The sequence below is a fragment of the Muntiacus reevesi genome, chromosome 12, assembly GCF_963930625.1.
Source record: "Muntiacus reevesi chromosome 12, mMunRee1.1, whole genome shotgun sequence".
Lineage (NCBI taxonomy): Eukaryota > Metazoa > Chordata > Mammalia > Artiodactyla > Cervidae > Muntiacus > Muntiacus reevesi.
The window spans coordinates 62,818,613-62,838,293 of NC_089260.1; positions in this window are offsets into that span (position 1 = coordinate 62,818,613).

Consider the following 19,681-nt stretch of genomic DNA (forward strand, 5'->3'; position numbering starts at 1 on the left):
GCAGAGGAACCAGAGATCAAATTGCCAACATCAGTTGGATCACTGAGAAGGCAAGAGAGTTCCAGAAAAACATCTACTTCTGCTTTATTGACTATGCCAAAGCCTTTGACTGTGTGGATCACAACACACTGTGGAAAATTCATCAAGAGATGGGAATACCAGACCACCTAACCTGCCTCCTGAGAAATCTGTATGCAGGTCAAGAAGCAACAGTTAGAACTGGACATGGAACAACAGACTGGTTCCAAATAGGAAAAGGAGTAGGTCAAGGCTGCATATTGTCACCCTGCTTATTTACTTATATGCAGAGTACATCATGATAAAGGCCAGGCTGGATGAAGCACACGCTGGAATCATGATTGCCGGGAGAAATATCAATAACCTCAGATATGCAGATGACACCACCCTTGTGGCAGAAAATGAAGAACTAAAGAGCCTCTTGATGAAAGTGAAAGATGAGAGTGAAAAAGCTGGCTTAAAACTCAACATTCAGAAAACTAAGGTCATGGCATCCGGTCCAATCACTTCATGGCAAATAGATGGGGAAATGGTGACAGACTTTATTTTCTTGGGCTCCAAAATCACTGCAGATGGTGACTGCAGCCATGAAATTAAAAGATGCCTGCTCCTTGGAAGAAAAGCTATGATCAACCTAGATAGCCTATTAAAAAGCAGAGACGTTACTTTGCCATAAAGGTCCATCTAGTCAAAGCTATGGTTTTTCCAGTAGTCATGTGTGGATGTGAGTTGGACTATAAAGAAAGCTGAGTGCTGAATAATTGATGCTTTTGAACTGTGGTGTTGGAGAAGACTCTTGAGAGTCCCTTGGATGGCAAAGAGATCAAACCAGTCTATCCTAAAGGAAATTGGTCCTGAATATTCATTGGAAGGACTGATGCTGAAGCTGAAACTCCAATACTTTGGCCACCTGACGTGAAGAACTGACTCATTGGAAAAGACCCTGATGCTGGGAAAGACTGAGGGCAGGAGGAGAAGGGGATGACAGAGGCTGAGATGATTAAATGACATCACTGACTCACTGGACATGAGTTTGAGCAAGCTCCCGGAGTTGGTGATAGACTGGGAGCCTGGCATGCTGCAGTCCATAGGGTCGCAAAGAGTCAGACACGACTGAGCAACTAAACTGACTGAGTCTTCTTTCTCAGCAGTGTTTCAGTTTAGACAGTAAATTATTTGGCTTGCATAAGGGAGCTTGTTGATACAATCCATAGCATCAGCTTCCTGGGGGAACCAGGCAGAGTAGCCAAAAATGGAGAGCTAGTGAAGGAATACAGGTTTAGCATTTCCTGCTTAGCAGTACCTTTCTTTAAGAATAGCTTTATTATTGGACTTCCCTGGTGGCACAGTGAAGAGTCTGCCTACCAATTTAAGGGACACAATATAAGCGTTCAATCCCTGGTCCAGGAAGATTCCACATGCCACAGAGTAACTGAACTCCAGTGCCACACTACAGAATCCACACTCCAGAGCCTGTGAGCTGCCACTTCTGAAGCCCACATGTTTAGAGCCTGTGCTCTGCAGCAAGAGAAGCCACCACAATGGGAAGCCCACACTCTTCAGTAGAGAGTAGCCCCTGCTCACTGCAACTAGAGGAAGTGTGCATACAGCAGCAAAGACCGACTGCAGCCAAAAATGAAATAAAATAGCTTTCTTATTCACATACCATTAGATATGGCCTTTTCAAGTATAAAATTTCCTGATTTTTAGTATATTTACAGAGTAGGGCAACCTTCGCTACAACCAATTTTAGGACATTTTCATCCCTTCTCAAAGTCACTCTCTGTCCATTAGCATCACTCCACATTTCTCCCCAACTTCCCCAAGCCCAGCCTCGGGGACCACTCATCTACTTTTTTGTCTCTATCAGTTCAGTTCAATTCAGTTGCTCAGTCATGTCCGACTCTTTGCGACTCCATGAATCACAGCACACCAGGCTTCCCTGTCCATCACCAACTCCAGTTTACTCAAACTCATGTCCATCGAGTCGGTGATGCCATCCAGCCATCTCATCCTCTGTCATCCCCTTCTCTTCCTGACCCCAATCCCTCCCAGCATCAGGGTCTTTTCCAATGAATCAACTCTTTGCATTAGGTGGCCAGAGTATTGGAGTTTCAGCTTCAGCATCAGTCCTTCCAATGAACACCCAGGACTGATCTCCTTTAGGATGGACTGGTTGGATCTCCTTGCAGTCCAAGGGACTCTCAGGAGTCTTCTCCAACACCACAGTTCAGAAGCATCAATTCTTCGCCACTCAGCTTTCTTCACAGTCCAACTCTCACATCTATACATGACCACTGGAAAAACCATAGCCTTGACTAGACAGACCTTTGTTGGCAAAGTAATGTCTCTACTTTTTAAGATGCTATCTAGGTTGGTCATAACTTTCCTTTAAAGGAGTAAGTGTCTTTTAATTTCATGGCTGCAATCACCATCTGCAGTGATTTTGGAGCCCAAAAAAATAAAGTCTGACACTGTTTCCCCATCTATTTCCCATGAAGTGATGGGACAACAATCTTAGTTTTCTGAATGTTGAGCTTTAAGCCAATTTTTTCACTCTCCTCTTTCACTTTCATCAAGAGGCTTTTTAGTTCGTCTTCACTTTCTGCCATAAGAGTGCTGTCATCTGCATATCTGAGGTTATTGATATTTCTCCCGGCAATCTTGATTCCAGCCTGTGCTTCATCCAGCCCAGCGTTTCTCATGATGTACTCTGCATATAAGTTAAATAAGCAGGGTGACAATATGCAGCCTTGACCTACTCCTTTTCCTGTTTGGAACCAATCTGTTGTTCCAAGTTCAGTTCTAACTGTTGCTTCCTGACCTGCATATAGGTTTCTCAAGAGGCAGGTCAGGTGGTCTGGTACTCCCATCTCTTTCAGAATTTGCCACAGTTTATTGTGATCCATACAGTCAAAGGCTTTGGCATAGTCAATAAAGCAGAAATAGATGTTTTTCTGGAACTCTTGTTTTTTCGATGATGCAGCGGATGTTGGCAATTTGATCTCTGGTTCCTCTGCCTTTTCTAAAACCAGTTTGAACATAGATTTGCCTATTCTATACATTTCATATAAATGGAATCATAAAATATGTGGCTTTTTATGTCTGGCTTCTGTCACGTGGCATATAATGTTTTCAAGGTTCATCCATGTCACAGCACGTGTCAGTACCACATTCCTTTTGATGGGAGAATAATATTTCATTATATGGATATACCACATTTTGTTTATTCATTTATCAGTTGATAGATATTGGCATTGTTTCCACCTATTGGCCATTATGAATAAAGATACTGTGAATAACTGTGAACGGGTTTTTTGTGGACATGTATTTTCAGTTCTCCTGGGCATCCCCCCTATGAATTGCTGAGTCATATGGAAAATCTATCTGTAATCTTTTGAAGAATTGTCTGTTTCCCGGTAAGTAGATTTATACTCCTTATAGTTCATAACGTTTTTTCACAACATGAATTAGCTCTGATGGAGTCATTGTCTATTTATAATGGCGACATCATCCGTCCACATCAAGATAGTTTTCTGCTATGTCATCCCCAACTACTCATTGATGGAATAGTAAACCTATTACCCTGCATTTCACTCAGAGTAAATTGTTTCCTGAGGTTTCTAGTAGCATAATTTTAGAGATTTTAAAACTTATTTTAGAATAATCCCATTGCTAAAGTGCTTCTAGCACTAAGACTCCCAGGTAAACAGAATTCTACTATAGCCAATTAATATTCTATCTATACATCTGTCTCTTATAAGTTTGGTTAATGGGAATCTATCACTAAGTCAGTTAATTCTAGATTCACTGGCAAGGCCAAGATCCTGAATCTATAAATCTCATTCTGATGTGTTTGGACAGCAGAGTACATAAAGTGGCACAAGAGTTAGGCAGACCTGGAAGTAAGAGGCTGAGCCCTAGGAACTTGCATCAACAGTCTCTGTTCCACCCACTTCACACATTTAAGTGACATAGGTGGCCCAGGGCTCCCTCTTCCTGGCAACCCCACAAGCATGCCTGCAATTTCAGGAGGTTTTGCCAGGGCATACACCAATTTCCTTCTCCTATGCCTGCAACTTTTGTTTGAAATCAACATAGGGGACCTGTCTTTAATGTGGTGACACGCTAGGATGGAATGGGTATGGGTTTTGGAGTCATAGAGATTCAAGTTCAAATCCTCATGGCTTTGTATTTCAGCTGTGTCCACGAACAAATTCCTTAACCAGTCCTTACCATCACTGGCAAAACACAAAATATAACGCCAACTGCTAAGTCTTAAGGATTGGAGATAACGTGGTTCTTGAGCCTAACCTGTAACAGACACTGGGAAGAGGGGGCAGTCTCCTTAACAAGACAATGCTGGCATCCCCCCTTCAGAGTCCAATAAGGGAGGCTTTGTTTGGGGTAACAGAGGTGAATTTCAGCCAGCCTCTGAGCTGGGAGACATTTATTCAATTGTTGCAAAGCAGTTCTGCCTGTTTACTTTTAATAATGGGTTTGTTTGCCTTTAATAATAAGAACCAGATCCAACCCTCCTATTTTCTGAAGCCTGTGAGCAAATGGATGCTTGTGAGCTGGAACTCGGTAGCAATCTTTGCAGCTGCAAGTGGCCAGTGGCCGTGGGCAACAAGTGAAAACAGGTTGTGTATAGGGAAACATTTCATTTGCAGAGGTAATGATACTTACCGCTGATCCTATCCAGCAGCTTCAAAGGTGGTGGCAAGCATTACCCAACTAATGAGCCCAACACCCCCGGTTCCCTGTCCCCAAGGCAGGAATGATGCTCCGTAGTAATCTCCCCAGTGATGCCCATCAGGGGACAGAGGCAGAAGAGAGGACTTTGTGATTCCGGGGGAGTCACAAATCCTCTCTGGGTCTCCGTGTTCCCATTTGAAAAGGAGAGACTTGTTGGCTCAGACTTAAAGAATCTGCCCACAACGCAGGAGACCCAGGTTTGATCACTGGGTCGGGAAGATCCCCTGAAGTAGGAAATGGCTAGCTACTCCAGTATTGTCTGGAGAATTCCATGGACAGAGGAGCCTGGTTAGCTACAGTCCATGGGATCACGAAGAGTCGGACGTGACTGAGTGACCAACAGTACTACTACTGGTCCCTTCCAGGTGAGGTTAAAGGTGTCTGCCATGTGAACGGCAGACTGAACTTAGGCTTTCTCTGGATTCTGTGTCTGCTTTAGATATAGGTATAAATGTCTGTCTCTGTGGATATGTGTCTTTCTGTTTGGGAAACAGCTGGAAAAAGAGATTAGGGAAAAGATGGGTGCTGTTTGCTCCAGGCAGTGACTCAGTGAAAGAAGAAAGTGACTTCTTAGTCTTAAGCCGTCCCATGCCCCCCACCTTGTTGTACATATAAATGCAAACAGCTGGAGTCCACCCATCACTGGACAAAGCAGGACAAAGGCTACCCATCACCTCATCTTCCCTACAACTGGGGCACTTCCCCCCTCCATTGCTTTGATGCATTTTACCCTAAAGCTATTTTAACCTAAACAGATTGAAGTAGTAGAGGCCTGCCCATCTCACATCTCCTATATCTGTATTTTCTAGAACAAATTCCAACCCAATCATCAAATGAAAACACATTTCCACTAAGTTGTTCTCCATAATCTAAATTTTTTTCCTGATAGGGAGGTTAATACTGTAAAATGGCAATCCCTTCCCTTGTAGGTCATAGCTATTTGAAATATTTCCTTTACCCTGAGTTGGAATCTTTTTCCCTTACTGAAACAAATCTCTTAGGGACTTATAATCAAGGCACTACCTTTTCTTAAACCTTGTCTCTCAGAGGAGAAACTTAAATAGACATACAGTTCATGTACTCTTTGGCCACTGTCTCGATAGCTCTTATTATTATAAAATTATATTCAATATGTTACCTAGAATATACCATATTTTATGTATATATTTATATATTCTATAATTTCTGTTTATCCTTTAATATACCTTATAATATATAATAATCATTTGAAAGCTAGATTATAAAAATTCAAATTTACAGAAAGCAGTTCTATCAGGGGACTCATTCGTGAAAATGGAAAGATCCTTTATCAAGTAATTCCCCCCAGGGGCCCTTAAATAGCAATCTACCCCCATCCCCACCCTGTATTTCCATTCGATCTGTAGCAATCCCATTTAGCTAGCTGCATTACTGGACCCCCTCATTGTGTAAAGGAAGGTAAATTGTGTTGGTAACCATTTGGCTCTCTCCTTTTTTTCCAACTTGCAACTAATTCATTTGGCCATTAATAGGGCTTTCCCCCGGAGGCCATTTGATCTGTTTGGTGGATGAGCAGGGAGTTAGGGCCCCCTTCTCCAGTTGCTATGCTTTTCCAGAAGCAGACAATCCAATGGGACATGGTAGATATGACAGAAATGATTAATTGAATAACTCACTTGAAAATTGTGTATCGCTTAAAAGACCTAATAATAGCTGATCAGGTAAGAATCCAAGCTGTAGCCTGACTGAGAACAATGCCAGCAGGGGAAAAAAAAAAAAAAAATTCTTGAAAGAATCTTATTAATGGATTCCTTAAAATGCTGGAAAGATAATTTCAGGCAATAACATTTCTATCATCTTGATAATATTCACTTACATTTGCATAACTCTGCACAGTTTACAAAACATTTTCCCAAATGGTGTTGCCAGGAAGATGGCTGTGAAAGAAATAAGCTGGATTCCAGAAGTGGATGCGGTCTTGGAGCTGTTGACGTCCCAAAGGCCCGGGGCTAAGAAGAGGCAGGAGTTACACCAGAACCCTGGGCTTCTAATTCAGAACCTCCTCCCATGGCACAACAAACCATCTCCCTGGAGCACTAAAACCACCTCATTGAACTCTCACCCAGGAGAGAAGGGCATGCCGACTGAGTACTCTGCTCCAAGCCTGGGAAACATCTGGTCTTTGTGGGGGCACAAACTTACAGACAAGATTGCTACCCACCAAAAGGTAACCAAGTCCCAGGATACATGCCAAAAATAGGTTTTTGACATTTTAGAACTATAGATTCGTTTTGTGGCCCGTGAATTTACTGCAAGGGGTCCATACATCCATATGAACCACCAAGCCTCATGTATTGAAAGACTGAATATATAAACAATGGTCAGAGCACATAAAAAAGTAGAACTTTGACCTGCAACCTGCCCAGGAACCCAACCCTTTATCTACAATAAATGACTCAGGTAGTCTGCCTGTTAATAGTCAAACTTTTGCAGGCAGCCAGTTTGCTCTTTCCAGTGACAATCCAGGAAGCTAAACACTAATTCTGTAAAAAATCAGCCCCAAATGCCCAGGACTTGATTAATAAATGACAGCTTCTGTAATTTTTTGTCCCTGCTTCCAGCTCAGGACCAACCAGAGAAAGCTACATATGTACCCCTAACAAATAGGATAGCCTGCTTTCAGTTAGCCTGGAGCTGCCGCAAGCCACCGGTCTCCAATCAGGGCACACCTGAAGCCCTCCAATTCCTCCCACCAGAAAACTCTTCCACTCCCCTGCCTGCCTTTCGGTTTCTGCAAAATGCAAGTGACCATCTTGTCTCTCCCTTGTTGTAAACAGCCTTTGCTTTTCTCATTTGGTTGTTCTTCCTTAATTTCCATATGAGCTATAGTGTGGTTCATTTGTACACATATCACACCCTTCGAATAGCTGTAGCTGCTGTTGTGACATGCAAAGCGCAAATGCATTTAGAATGCACAATGCCTATTATGAGGAGTCTCTGAAATGTTATGTTAAGAAGATGAGGTCTGTCTGTAAGTACTAGCTTGAAAAAATACTAAGTTTAAAAGCAAGTTGCAGAACAGTGTGTATGTTACGATTCCAATCTGCAGATGTAATAAAAACTGAATGATTGAGAAATGTCCACAGTAAATTGCATGTGAAATTTAACAACAGCAGCAACAACAAAGCTATTTTTGACCATCCAGCCCTCACAATAACCCCACAATGTGGGTTCTATCACTAACCTCACTTAACAGGGAAAAGAACCTGTGGAGCCCTGTACCAAGGTCACAGGGGTGGAGCCCTGTACCAAGGTCACAGGACAAGAATCTCTGGAACTGACCAAGCCCCATAGCAACTGTTGCCAAGAGCCTGTGGATCTAAACTGGCTAGTTCCCTGACTATATTACATAAAGTGAAAGCGAAAGTCACTGTCGTGTCTGACTCTTTGCAACCCCACAGACTATAAAATCCATGGAATTCTCCACGCCAGAATACTGGTGTGGGTAACCTTTCCCTTCTCCAGGGGATCATCCCAACCCAGGGATCGAACCCAGGTGTCCCGCATTGCAGGTGGATTCTTTACCAGCCGAGCCACAAGGGAATGTATTTTATATTACATAAAATACCCACCCAATTTCCCACCCTATAGCATCTTAACCAATCACCTAATGCCACCATTCCAGTAGGATTTCTCTATCATTAGTCTATAAAAGCTGGCTACTAGACAGTGTCTCCCACTGTAATAAACTTTATTCTCCTCTCACTCTGCCTCATGTCTGGAAATTCTTTTCTAACCCATGCACAAACCTTGACGGAATAAAGTTTAGGAGAAGCCAAGTAGTCTCCTTATGTTCATGAAACCAGCACATGGTAGAGCTAGGGAGTGAGTCCTGGTCCACTGGACTCTATAGTTTGCCTTCTGACTCATTGATTTTTAATTCTGGTTGCCATTTGCGCCGGTAAACCTTTGTGCTGCTTGGCCACGCTATGTCTGACTCTTTGTGACCCCAGGCTCCTCTGTCCATGGGATTCTCCAGGAAAGAGTACTGGAATGGGTTGCCATTTCCTACTCCAGGGGATCTTCCCACCCCAGGGATCAAACCTGTGTCTCTTATGTCTCCTGCATTGGCGAGCGGGTTCTTAATCTCTAATACCACCTGGGAAGCCCGACCATGCTATAGATGAGACGAATGTCTGTTACAATAGTGTACTGGCTTTTGTATTTTAGTTTGAGGATCAGAGTTCCATTGCAGTTGTGTTTTGAGTAAGTTTTCATCAAGAGAAAAGAAGCTCGATCAAAACCTGGGAGCCTGGGTCCTAGTCTAGACTCTGCCACCAACTGCACATCCACCTCCTAGATCAGTTTCTCTTGGTGTTTCCAATACATGCAGCCCTACCCCTCTCCTTCCTAGTTCTCGGGCATTTGTCATTACTTACCCAAGGCTAGCCTGCTCAGCCCCTCTGCCAGCAGTAATAAAAACAACAAAAACAGCTAAAACATGTTTACTGGCAGACAATGTTCTGAGTACATCATGGCTATTATCTCATTTGATCCTTACCATGACCCCGTGAGCTAGATGCCAGTAGCACCTCCTTTTTGTAGATGGGGAAACGGAGATATGGCAGTGTTAGGGTAACCTTGTTCAAGATCATGCAGCTGGTAAGATGGAACCAGAAATTTTAACAGGTGATTTGAACCTGTACTGCTCATGGCTACAACTCTACCCTCTGCAACATCAATTTTATATGGATGGGACTTCTCTGGTGGTAGTCCAGTGGCTAAGATTCTGTGCTTCCAATGCAGAGGGCCTGGGGTTCAATCCCTGGTCAGGGAACTAGATCCCACATGCCACAGCTAGGAATTCTCATGCCATGAGGAAGATCAAAGATCCTGCATGTCTTGACTAAGACCTGTCACAGCCAAATACATAAATTAACAAATAAATATTTTGATAATCATATATGGGAAGAGGCCACAGCCATTTGTGCCCCACTGAATTCCCAGCATCTACCTCAAAGCTGAGTACCTAAACTGGTCTTCATGGAATGAATGAAGATTGAATGAATGGCTTCTATTAATATTTCATCTGTACAGGGCCTAACACAACATCCCATATACACTGGGAGTTAATACTATTCAGTGTCCCTGATTGAGTTTATTCCAAGTTATCATTAACAATCTAAGAGAAAGACTTTACTACACACAGTCATTTGTCCACCCTGCCCCCACTAGACTTATGTTTGTATTTACCTACTGTATAACATGTCTTTTGTTATATTTGGACGTCCTGTAGGATGAAAAGGTACATTTGTTTCAACAGGTGCTAGGAAAAAAAAGTAAAGAAAGATCGTTTGCTTACTTCCCACTCAGACCTATATCCATTATTCACTCCTCTTTCCCTTTGGGTGTGTTGTTTTTATTTCCCCTTGTAAGTGGCTCTGTCCAGAACGCTTCCAAATAGCCATCGCCTGAGGGTCCCCTTCGCTACCCTCTCTCTGAAGATCACCCGCTTCTCCTTGACACCATTTACAGGCAGCGGTGCTAAGTTTACAGGCTTGTGAACAAGCTGCTCTAGGAACCCAATTCACACACAGTGAATGCAGCGGGATCCTGTTCCTTGCTGGCAGCTTTTTTTGGATTGCTCATTTCTCCGGCATGGCTATAATAGCTTTTACAGACATCTCCGGGGATGTGGACTATTTTGCATTTGTAAGCCACCTTTATGGAAAGGGCCTCCAGGTTCGACCACTTACTCAGTTGGAGATGTGTCAAGGCCACGTTCATCAGAAAGTGAAAGTATGAGGCCATTGTGACACTGCGAGTGTCCTTGGGGTACTGGCCATTCACATGGGACTTCGGTGGGGCTGAAATAATGTTGGAAAAAAAAAATTGGATTTTTTTTCCCCTACTATCACTTTAAAGCAGGGAAGGGGGTTAAAGGGAAGTACAGTTGTTTGAGGGCCGGTTCAGAATAGAGGAGAGGAAGGAAGTGTGAGGTTTGAAGGCTGGAAGATTTTGCCCTTCCAAAGCCAGGGATCCACCCAAATCCCAATTACCATTCTGGCGCCTCTGTCTGGATGGTCGGGATGACAGGCAGAGATGTCTCTGAACTATCATTTGGCCCCCTTCTTTAAGCCAGGCACTCTTTCATTATTTAATTTTCAGAAGATTGCTATGAAAACATTGTTATTCATTTACTTTGTAGTTGGGGGACCTCAAGGACATGGCTTGGCCAATGCCATACTGCTAATTGACTGAGTCACTGCTCAAGTTCAAGGTTGCCTGATGCCAAAGCCAGGCTTTTCCCTCTGTGCCACCCAAGTACTGACTTGTAAGGCAAACAAATCATGACAGAAGGGTCTGTTACATTTCCTCAGTCTCTTAGACGTCCCTCTTCTTGTTGTTTTGGGGGTTCTCCAGGCTGCGTCCCCTTGGTGTCTAGTAGTAAAAACCCTTCTCCAACAACAAGGGATAGTGCTTTCTGTTGCGGGAAACTGAATTCTCTGCAACAGATAATCTTGGTGCGGAAGGATGCCCCAGAAGATAAAGCAGTTGATGGGAGGTACTATAAAAGGAAAGTCCCTCGTGGGGAGGAAGAGCGGCAGCAGGAGGAACTGGCCAGACACTTGAGTCATCCGGGTGCTTAACCTCAGAAAAACCTGAGGGGGCCCTGCTGTTTGTTTGTTTCCATGGCTCCCCACCCACCCCCGGCAGAATTCATTTCCTCTGGGGTGCTCCTTTTTGCTTTGGGCATTCCTTTCACTCGTCAAATATTTGTTGAGTGTTTCCACGGGTTAGCACGCAGATAAGATTACGTTCTACTGCATATAGTAATAGAAACATACGTGGTAGCTTGCACGAGACAGAAGTTTATCTCTCTCATGTCCAGATCTACACGTTGGCCATGCAGGACAAGTATGAAGGCTCTGTGGTGTCATCAGTGGCTCAGGTCCCTGTCTTTCTGCTCCTCCCTTCTAGCTTGTGGTTTCTTCCTCAAGGCCACCTCATGGTCCAGGACAGCTGCTAGAGCCCTTCATAGGATGGAAGAAGGAGGAAGAGCGGGGTGGGGTGGGGGGTGCAGAAAGAGGCCCTTCCCAAATGAATCAGCCCTTTGAAATAGCCTTCCAAGAAATCCCAAATAATGTTTCCACCTGCATCTCATTTGCTAGAACCTATTCACATGGCCACATGTGGCTGTAGGGGAGGCTGGGAAGTATCGCTGTGTTTTGGAGATGGTTGAACTGCAAGGTGCATGGCTAAAAGTGAGGACTTACCAATGGAAGAATGGCTATTATAATAGACCAGGAATCAGCAAACTACAGGGCTTTCCTGGTGGCTCAGCGGTAAAGAATCTGTCTGCCAGTGCAGGAGACATGGGTTTGACCTCTAGGTCAGGAAGAATCCCTGGAGGAGGAAATGGCAAACCACTCCAGTATTCTTGTGTGGGAAATCCCGTGGACAGAGGAACCTGGTGGCCTACAGTCCATGGGGTCGAAAAGAGTCAAATGTGACTTAGCAACTAAACAACAACATGAAACTATGGCCCACAGCTGAATCTGGCCTACTGCCTCGTTTTGAAAATAAAATTTTACTAGAACTCAGGTTCGACCTTCTACATATTGTCTATGGCTATTTTTGTGCTACAAAAACAGAGTTTAGGAGTTGTGGTAAGACATGACCTGCAAAGCCTAAAATATTTACTATCTGACACGTGACAGAAGTTTGCTGACTCCTGGAATAGACAAATGGCAAAGAGGAATAGTGGACAAATAGCCTACAGCCAGGCACTGGGCTCTGTACATAGATGTGGGTTCTGTTCTCAAGCAACTTACAGTCTAGGGAATTCAAAAGTCAGATAAATCCCTAATTAGGGTACAATGTGGTGATTGGGATAGTAGAATTCTCTTCAGGGTGTTCTGGGACCACAAAGAGCATTCTAAAATGGACCATGGAGGTGGAGGTCAGGAAAGCATTCTAGATGTGCCAGAGGATGAACAGCTTGCAAAGAGAGAGAGAAAGGATTTCTGAGCAGAGGGGATGCAGGAGCAAAGACTAGAGGAGTGAAATCCCCATCATTAGGCATTCATCACCCTGCAGCTCAAAGTTGCCATGAGTCTGTTGACTTGGCTGTGTGCTACATCTTTGCTGCGTGTTGCATAGGTATGTGCACTGCCTTGCAGGGGCCTCCAAATGTTCTTCAGTTAGCTGCTTATATTTGCATCACCTGTGATCCTGTTAAACTAATTCCTGGGGGCCCTGGCCCACTGAACCAGAATTTACCATGGGTGAGGGCAGGGTGGAGAGACACTGCGTTCCATTTCCAAGATTGGCAATCACTAGGTAAAAGCAAGTTCTTTGGATTAAAATCCCGGCTTCACCCCTGCTGAACTTGCTTGAGCCTGGACAAGTTGTTGAGCTTTTCAGAGTTTCCTTCTTCATCCATAAGAGCAGGACAACATTGTGAGCTTGTAAGGGGTTTTCCTCCTTGGTTCTGTGGACTTTTTGAGCAGGATCACTCTTTCCTGTGAAGGATTGTCTTGTGCATCAGAGGGTGTCTGGTAGCATCCATGACTCCCCACACACTGGGTGCCTGTAGTACTCCTCGAGGTGTGACAATCAAAACTGTCTCCAGACATTGCCCAATGTTCCGCTGGGATGCAAAACTGTCTCTACTTAAGACCTGATGAGCTAACATAATGATTAAATAAGATAATATATGTAATGTGTGTAAGTAGTTAGGAAGCCTGATCACGATTACCATTATTGTCATTGATGCTCAGAAAACATTAGTTGAAGAAAAGATTTGTCTCAGGTTAAAAAAAGAAAAAAAAGAAAACATTAGCTGAAACAACGAACACACGTCATGGAAGAAGAACAAAAATCTCAGAAACTGTGTCTGGTTTTAGGTTAGCAAATGCAGGAGAGGACTTCTGAGCCATGACTAACAAGCTTTTCTGTGAAACCCACCTGTTGTGAATCCACGTTATTTTAGAAATGTTGGCCGAGAGGCGTTTTCAAGTGAGCTGTCAGGGACATCTGTTGTTTTGTTGCCTCTTTCCCCAGTTGCTTGATTTAGTTTCGGGGGAAATACCCACTCCCACTGTCAGCCACATGCTTTGCATGGAGTTGACCCTCCAGCCATGAATCATGGGGAGATCAGTCTTCTGGCCACAGGGTTTGGTCCAGAAGTGGGAACAGGGCTCAAGTCAAGGCCCAATCAGAGACACCACCCCCACCCAACCCCCGGCCCACCAGGAATTTGCTTGAACAACTCCAAAGATGTGGTCTCCAGTTCCCACTGGACTTGACCATGAGAGGTCCTAAGAGCTAGACTGCAACTGGGAAGGAAGTTGGTGTCTGCGGACAAGGCTGTCATGTGGAGGAGGGCAGAGCCAAGCAGGGAAATGCGGAGAAGCTGAGCTCCGTGACTTTATCTGAACTCCTGTATTCAGCTTTGCCTGAAGCCCAGTTTCTTCACTGACTACTTGTGTTCTTGAGCTAATAAATTCTATCTCTGCTTGTTAGTTTGGGCTAGTTTTTCTGTCGTGAAACCAGAGGACCCCTCCCTTCCCAACAGAAACTTGATCTTGATTATATCAGGTGTAAAACACTTTGAGAGTATATCTGCACATTTTGAAAAACAAACTTCAAATCAGCTAGAATGCTTTGGGTGACAAAAGAAAACCCAACTCTAAATGGCGAAAGCAATCAAGGCAATTTACTGGTTTGGCCTTAAATATGCCCAGAAGTGTGTAGGCTGCGGACCTGGGCTCCAGCCCATGTCTCCGTAGCTCTCTCGGTTTAGCGGTCCTCCTTGTGCTGTCTTGCTTTAGGCTAGCTACCCCAGGAGCAAAAATGTGGCAGAGTTTCCTGGCCTTGTGGATAAGTGTCACCAGAAAAAGAGGAAGAGTGTTCTCAGCTCGAAACCAGCAAACAGAAGTCCTGGCTTTACTGTGGTTAGATCAGCACAGATCGTGTGCTCAGCTTTAAACTGGGGCGATGGGCAGGGGATCTCCCGAGTCTGCGGCCAGGACCTGAAGCTAGCCTGGGGATTGGATCGGCACCAACCAGAACTCAGGGCTGCTATCTAGTGGGGAAGGGTCATGGGTGCTGGGAGGCACGCCCACTGCTCAGTCTAAAATAAGAAAATATTACATGTCAACTAGCATCATCTTTTAGTGTCACCTTTCAGTTCTATCCTTGAATATCAGCATTCCTTCTTCTGGGCTCTTTCAGGATTTGCTTGTTGATATATTAGCAATTTTATCACGGCTGTTAGAATTGCTTGTCTATTTCCCCCTAGCCAATTTGGGTAGAGACCAAATCCAACATCTTTTCTTCAGTGCAACTCTGTACTCAGTGGAGGGTTTTCTCTCTCTCTCTCATAAACTTTGGCTTTATTTTATTTGCCAGTTCCAGGAAGAATATCTCAGTAGTGATCTTCATGGCACCAAGGGGCTCTCTTCTGAATCAGACCCACAGCTGATAGTTGGCCCAGTATGGAAGCTGTTGTTTTCCAGAAAGAGCTCTTTGATTAGCAGTACAACTAACCTATCTTCAATCATCTGTCCATGAACTTCAGTTCAGATATTGAAAGTCTAGACCTGAAATAAGGGATAAATGTATTAAGCTAGTCCACTAATTGCTTTCATTTAACAGGTGTTTTGTTTTGTTGTTTCTATTTTTCTCAATCTGATTAAATTTGCTCCTCCACACAGCAAGGACAGAGTTTCAAGCTCAGCTTGCCAAGAGTCTAGGATCTCTGAATTGTAGTTCTATGACTAAACTTCAAATTTCTCTTCCACACTTCTAGTTGTATGACCTTGGACAAGTTTTCAATCTGACTAAACCTCAGTTTTCTCATCTGTAAAATGGGGATAATAGTATTGCCATCTTATAGAGTTATTTGGAAACATAAATAAATTAATATCTATAAAAGTGCTTAGTGCAGGCCTAATTCATGAGAAGAGCTCAATACTGGTAGCTGTTAATTTACCAGCAACTGATGGGTTTTTCTTTTCTTTTCTTTTTTTTTTTAAATAATTGGGTGTATGAGTTTGGGCAAATCAGACAAATCTACCATGGCAGCAATTTCTTCATTTGGGAAACTAGTACAAGCGTTGCTCGTTACAAGGCTATTGTAAAGAGCACACAGTAGGTGTTAACTAAACATTCTCCCCAGCTCACTTCTAGCCATGCCCATTCCATCACCGAAGAGGAAAGAGCATGCCCTGCCTTTCTCCCAAACCTCCCATCAGTGGAAGAGGCATTTGAGAACCTAAATGTTTGTTTTACAAATAATTAGGAATCTAGGGCAAAGAAACCCTGCCTGGCTTAGAGTGACATTATGGTTGAGATCTGATAGTCACGGACTGAGCAATCTAGCCTCTGTGGTTCCTGTTTCAACCGCTGTCAACCCCACTGGGCTTTCAGACAAACCTGCAGACAGTAAGACCGAAACTTCAATTGGAACAGGAGAGGGAAATGTATATGGGCAACTGCAGAATGTTCTGACTTAGGTCCACGAAACACAATGCTAGTCCCTGCAGGGAAACCCTGCTGCATTTTTTTCTAAGTTAATGAGTTTCTTCTCCCTTTTGGATGCTTCCCATTACCTAAGTGGGCTTATTTTTCCTAGGACGCAGACCACGGTTGAAGATGGCAGTTGGCACATTTGGAACCTACTAGCCCAAGAAAAGATTCCCAGCCTGAAATACCGCTTGGTTTCCAGACAGTGGTTTACGCACTAGTGGGCGTGTTTGGGGATGGGGGGATTTCTATTCTCTCCAGTTATTCTTTTCGATATTACAGACACCTAGCGCAGTACCTGACACAGAGGCTGGGCTCAGTAGATGTTTGACAAGTGAGTCAGAGGAGGAAGTCAGGAACTAAACAGGTCAATGTACAAACAGTGAATTCTGACCAAGGGTGTTTATAGCCTATTGATGACTAAGAATTTCTAGGTTGGCCAGAGGTTTGTTTTGACATTTACTGACTTGTGTTTACAACAAGACCAAGGGGGAACCTGTTAGGGCCTGTTGGTCCTAGTTTTCAGTTAGGATAAGAGGCAGTGTCAGCCCAGCCAGAATGACCTATGAGCTTCGGGTGTAATTGGTGAGTGTCCAGAGCCAGCCGGTTCAGCTCAGGGACATAACTACAGAACCACGGCTGCCAAGTGCTTGTAAGGTCATTGCATTCAGGTTTGGGATCATGACATTATTTCCTGGCCGTCTAATCATCCCCTCGAGCATAACTTCTGTCTGCTACAGCATGCTGAGGTTTAGGTTCAGAGGAGGTTGCACCTGGAAGGGACCAGTGTTTTATCGACAGGCGTGCTGATTACAAGCATCAGAATTACCTGGGATACTGATTCATTTTACATGAGAAAAATGAAGCCCAGAGAGGGTGAGTGATTTCCCCAAGGTCACATAGCTAGTTTGCAAAAGATGATTACACTGTGGTATCATTAGAGCTGTACTGTTTTATACGTCATCACAAAGTGTTTTCATCTCTATTCTCTTATTTGGTTTTCTCAACTACCCTCCATATGAGAAAATGGAATGATTTGCTTTCATGTTAGAAGGAAATGCAGTTTTTATTTATATTTCTGTGTCAGTAGCCAGACACGACCTTCTCAAGGAAGGTACCACTAGCCTATATAGCACCTTTTTGCAGTGGCACGGGTCTGACCCATGTGACAGAGTGAAGGATGGACTTGAGCCCCTATTCTCTCTTGGTTAAATGGCTTGGGCAGTTTCCAACCTGCACAACTGTGCATGGCAGCCCTGCTCTCTAGGAGAGAAACTTGTCTTATATTTTGCTTTGAACTCCGCAGCATCTAGCACAAAGCTGGGCTTATACACATTGAAGAAAGGTGACTGATTTGCTCAAGGCTACCTGCTTGATCAGTAGCAGGACTGGAACCTCTGATTCTAGCCATGGCCTCAGTCAATGTCATGCAGGAGAGAGTAAACATTAAGCTGGTGTGCTGCCGGTATTCCATCTCTTGGGGAATCGGCCAGTATAATTCAGTTCACCATAAATAAAGCACCTTGGGGTGACCCCTGAAAACCCCTGTAAAGGCCAGATTTATAGCGCCCCACCCCAGATGTGAGTATTGGGAAGTGTACTCAGAAAGCGACTCATGACCTCAAATCTTTAAAAATTCAAATCCCATCCTCTGTGTTTGGAAGAAGCTAAGAAAAGTGTCCATATCAGGAGCAAAGCCTCCCCCGGCCCTCCATTCCTGTCTCCACCCCCTTGAAATGTATAAATACCTGAGGAAGGTTCCTGGGTGGCCCTGCCTGGCCCATAATCATGGTAGTAATAAGCATACCCTCCTTAGCCTTTACATTACACTGCCCCATGCTGTCACAGAGAGGTGACCATAACCTTTCCATGGCTCAGGAATGGTACCTTCTCTGCTTCAGCTATACATAGCAGAACTTTAATCAAACTCTTCTCAAGGGCCAGGCCATGGGTTCAAGGTTTTACAGGTTCATCTTATCTCATGCCCACAATTGCCCTGTGAAGTAGGCATTATGATGCAATCATATCATTTTACAGATGCATATCATTTACAGATGAGGAAACGGAGAGTCAGAGGAGTTAAGTGACCTGCCCAAGGTCACACAGCTAGGAAGTGGTGAAGCCAGGATTTGAACTCACACCCCAGGGTGTCTGACACCAAGCCTGTGTTGCTGACCTGAGTGTGACACTACCCTCAGTCTTATTTGGTTGTGCACCATTCTAGGGTGCTGGGGAAGACCCTGTCCTTTGTAGAAGTGTGTTTGCTTGGCTACATTTATTGGTGCTTTTTGTATGCCCAGCACCATGCTAAATAGCTCTCGTGGGTTTACATACTTTTCCTTTTAATCCTCAAAGCAAACCTAAGAGTAAGTATCATTGCCCCCACTTTCCTTGTGAGGTCAAGCTATTCATTCAAAGTAAAGGTGGAATTCCAGGCCTACTTAACTCTAAAGCATGTTCTCACTCAATAGGCTAGTGGATCTCCAAGTGTGGTCCATGCTCCACCATCATCTAAATCTGGGGGGAAGGGAAGGCGTGCAGAAATGCAAATTCCTAGGCCACATGCTAGGCCTACAGAACCAGGATCCCTGACAGTGGGGCCTGGAAATCTGCATTCCCACAAAGTACCCCAGGGTTGATTTTTTTCCCTTAATTTTTATTTTTTAATTTTTTGGCTGTGGTACATGGCTTGTGGAATAGTTCCCCACCCAGGCCCTCAGCTGTGAAAGCTCAGAGTCCTAACCACTAGACCACAAGGGAATCCCCCCGCCACAGGGGTTTCTTATGGACATCTACATTCAAAACTCATTTCCCTATCTCGGTGCTGTTAACATGTTTACATTTGAAAATTCATGGAGGGATTGCCCTGGTAGTCCAGTGGTTAAGTATTCTCCTTTCAATGCAGGGGATTTGGGTTCTATCCCCTTTTGGGAAATTAAGATCCCATGTGCCTTGGGGTAGCTGAGCCCACAACTCCTGAGCCCGCACACTCTGGAGCCCTTGGGCCACAACTAGAGGAGGCCTGCAATACAATGAAGACACAGCACAACCAATAAACATATAAACAAACAAATTCACCCTTTAAATAGAAAATTCATGGAGTTGTATGCTTCTGATTGATTACTTTTCTCTATGTCTGTTATCTCTTAACAAAAAATTTACTTTAAAAAATCCCCTCCCGTCTAAGATCTCATCTCTTTTCTACGAGCACTTTGTTGCCTCTACTTGTCCGTCTCACACATTGTCACGTTGTCATATTTCCAACATTGATTCCCATGGGGGTCCCTCGGCACACCGGGCCAGATAAATCAGGCTATGAGTGTCCTGGAATCACCCCTTCCTGCCTAAGGCCGTCACACAAAGGTTAGCAGGCAGTTCTCATTTTCTTCTCTCC